The sequence below is a fragment of the Hevea brasiliensis genome, chromosome 4, assembly GCF_030052815.1.
Source record: "Hevea brasiliensis isolate MT/VB/25A 57/8 chromosome 4, ASM3005281v1, whole genome shotgun sequence".
NCBI lineage: Eukaryota > Viridiplantae > Streptophyta > Magnoliopsida > Malpighiales > Euphorbiaceae > Hevea > Hevea brasiliensis.
In genome coordinates, this window is record NC_079496.1 from 31,467,728 (window position 1) to 31,471,646 (window position 3,919).

General features: G+C 38.9%; 1 non-coding gene across 1 annotated transcript; it reads left to right on the plus strand.

Annotated features, from left to right (window-relative positions):
- Positions 1-2,629: 2,629 nt before the first annotated feature.
- On the plus strand, positions 2,630-2,736 carry LOC131179700 (small nucleolar RNA R71). Its single transcript, XR_009148587.1, has one exon. It is a non-coding gene; the product is annotated as a small nucleolar RNA R71 (small nucleolar RNA).
- The last annotated feature ends 1,183 nt before the right edge of the window (positions 2,737-3,919 follow it).

Here is a 3,919-nt window from a genome sequence, read left to right on the forward strand (position 1 = left end):
TTTTTCCAGATGTTCTAGCTATCCAGACTAACACCAGTCACCGAAATAGCTATCCAGACTACAGTGAGGGTATTACAGCAGGGGCATTACAAAGACCAAAAGGCATTCTCCTATAAGCAAATATTCCATAAGGGCAAGTGAATGTGGTCTTTTCTTAGTCTTCTGGCTGAATAGGAATTTGAAAGAATCCCGAATACCCATATAGATAATAGAAATAAGAGTGTTTTGCTAACCTCTCTAACATTTGGTTAATGAAAGGGAGACAAAAATGGTCTTTTCTGGTAACACTATTCAATTTCCTATGATCTAAGCATAATCGCCAACCAGTGACTACCCTAGTAGGGATCAGTTCATTGTTTGCATTTTGGATAACAGTTGTCCCACCCTTCTTAGGAACTACATGTACTGGACTAACCCATTTACTATCAGAAATTGGTTATATGATACCTGAATCTAATAGTTTCAAAATTTCCTTATTGACTACTTCTTTCATGTTTGGGTTAAGTCTTCTTTGGTGCTCTATAGTGGGTTTACTGTTTTCTTCCATAGGTATCCTATGCATGCAAATCGAGGGGTTAATCCCTTTCAGGTCTTCTACTATATACCTTATGGCCTTGTTGTGGATCCTAAGTTCTCTTAACAATTTTTCCTCTTCTAACATAGATAGGCTAGCATTGATTATAATAGGATATTTAGAGTTTGAGTCCAGAAATGCGTACCTTAGTGAGGATGGGAGAGGTTTGAGCTCTACCTGTTTGGTGTTTTCATGGAGCTTGTCCTTAGGCTGTTCCTCCTTTAAATTCTCCATCTCGAAAGCTTAAGCTAGGGGTAGGAGTGGATGAGCTACTAACTATTGTGCACAGGCTGCTATTTCTGTGTTTTCATTATTTGCCATGTGACTGTGCACAATGCATGCTTCAAGAGGGTCTTTAGGATGTATCTTATGAAATTCCTCTTTAACTTATTTATCAAATATGTCGACCTTGAAGCATTCATCAGGTTCAAATTTGTGTTCGATTGTGTCGAACAAGTTGAATTCCACTTCTTCTTCTCCTACCTTGAGGGTTAGTCACCCATTTTTTATGCCTATGATTGCTACAGTGGTTGCCAAGAATAGTCTTCCTAAGATGATAGGGATCTGAACATCTTCTTCCATCTTAAGGACAACAAAGTCTATTGGAATGAAGAATCTACCCACTTTGATGGGGATGTTCTCAAGTATGCCCACTGGATATTTAACTGATTGATCAGCCAATTGCAGTGAAATTGTCGTGGGCTTTAGTTCTCCGATCTCTAGTTTTTTGCATATTGATAGAGGCATTAAACTCACACTTGCCCCAAGATCACAGAGGGCCTTGTCTATTTTCTTGTTGCTAATAAGGCATGGTATGGAGAAGCTTCTTAGATCTTTCAACTTTGGAGGTAGTTTGTTTTGCAGTATAGCACTGCATTCCTCTGTCAGAGCAACTATATCATAGTCTTCCAATTTTCTTTTCTTTGACAGAATTTCCTTAAGAAATTTGGCATAGGATGGCATCTGAGAGAGTGCTTCAGTGAAGGGAATGTTGATATAAAGTTTCTGTAAAACTTCTAAAAATTTCCCAACTGCTTGTCCAATTTGGCTTTCTGAAATCTTTGAGGAAAAGGTAGGGGAGGCTGGTATGGCTCTAGTAACTTCTTTTTCTTCCCTGCTTCCTCTTTCTGATCTTTCTTGGCTTCTTCCTCCTTCTTCTATGCTTGGCTTTCAGATTCTTTTGAGGTCTTCTCTATTGGTTCTTCCTTTGATGGTACTAGAGTTCTACCACTCCTCAATGTAACTGCCTTACAACGCTCCCTTGGGTTCATCTCTAGTTGACTAGGCAGTTTATCAGCAGCCTTACTTGAAGAACTAACTTATTGTGCAATTTGGTTTTCTAGCATCTTGTTATGGGTAGTAAGCTTGTCCATTCTAGAAGTCAGCTATTTAATCAATTCATTCTGTTGTTATTGAGCTACTAGGAAACCTTTTATCATGGATTCCATGGTCATCTTCGGTTCAGGTTGCTGAGGTTGAGGAGGCGGTGGTAGTTGTGCAAAGTTTTGGCCTCTGTTCTGAAATCTAGGAGGTGCTGGTGGTTTGTACCCCTATTGTTTGTTTATTGGCTGATTCTATTGATTGGACCATGAGAAATTTGGGTGGTTCTTCCATCCAGGGTTGTAAGTATTTTAATATGGATTGTTGGGCTGCCTCTGGTTGAAGTTTCCTCCATTATTCACATAGTTCAACTATTCTATGGAGGGTTCATTGAAGCTGTTATATTCTAAATTCATGTATCCTCCTCCATAGCTGTCCTCATGTTGACTATTCATCCGTACTGCATTGGCTTGCATTTTATCAAGCCTCCTTGTGAGCTGATCAAATTGGGCATTTATCATGCTTAGGGAGTCCACTTCCAGGACCCCTGCTGTTCTCCTTGTAGTTTCTCTTTCATTTGACCACTCATAATTATGGTATGCCACCCTCTCTAGAAGTTTAAGTGCTTGTGTCACTATTTTCTCCATTAGGTCACCTTCTGCAACTGAGTCTACTGCGCTCTTTGTAGAGGGTAGTAACTCATTATAGAAATTTTGCACTAGTAGCCAATCCTCTATGCTATGGTGTGGACATTCCCTCTGCAGGTCCTTATATCTTTCCCATGCGTTATAGAGTGATTCACCTTCTTTTTGTCTGAAGGTGTTGAGCTCAAGCCTCAGTCTTGCAGTCTTTGCAGGTGGGAAGTACCTTGCTAAAAAGGCTTGTGAGAGGTTTTCCTAAGTGGTGAATGTTCTAGCTGGTTGAGAAAGTAACCACTTCCTTGCTCTGTCTCGAAGGGAGAATGGGAATGCTCTGAGCCTTATGGCTTAATCAGAAACTCCATTCATCTTGAATGTGTCACATAGGGCAAGAAAGCACTGAAGGTGATAGTGTGGATCTTCTGTTGGTAAACCTCTGAACTAGGTTTATTGAATCATTTGAAGTCATGCTAGTTTTAACTCAAAGTTGTTAGCTTCCACTGTGGGTCTTGTGACACTGGGCTGAAATTCTTGGACAGATGGAGCTCCGTAGTCTCTCAAGAGTCTTGGCCTATCATTATTATCAGCCATGGTTGGAATTTCAGGATCTTCTTGGTCGTGCTCTTGATGTTTCCTTTCCCTCCTGATGGCTCTCAAAGTTTTGATTATCTCTGGATCACAGTTCAAAATTTCTTCTTCTGGCCTTGTTCTGGTCATATACCAGGTCAAGCACCTAAGAGAAAAGAAAAGAAATAAAACAAATCAAATAAAATTAGATAATAAATATTATTGCCTAAATCAGCTAAATTGCTTATCGCTCGATATTACTAAAGCTAAAAATTCCCCGGCAACGGCGCCAAAAACTTGTTTCGCTGGTTTTACAACCCCGCAAGTGTACGGATTACTAACAAGTAATAGAGTGATGAGTAAAGTATCGTTCCCACAAGGAATTTGATTAGTAAGTATCAATCTACACAGTAATTTTGACTGTTTAGGCTATCGAATACTGAGGGAATGAAGTTTGTTTATTAAACACTAGAATGGTAAACTTAAAACGAAACAATCTATTTTGAAACAATTTCGGAATTAAGATTTCACACTTGAACCTTACTATGGATGTTAACTTGTTTATTTACTGGGTTGAGAATCGTTTGCCTTGATGGAAATTAACCTAAGGTATCCTAAGTCCTCTCTCAAGGCACCTAGGATGTGTTTTAATTAACTTAAACCCGACTTTCATGGTGATTAAATTAATTAAAACCCTTTAAGATCTTTGACCAATTTTGAAATTTCACAAAGGTATCAGCCTATGTCTAGGTCAGAATTTCTAGGTTCAAAATTTTGATTTTCTAATATTAATCTTCACCTTTTAGTCCTTCAATTAATA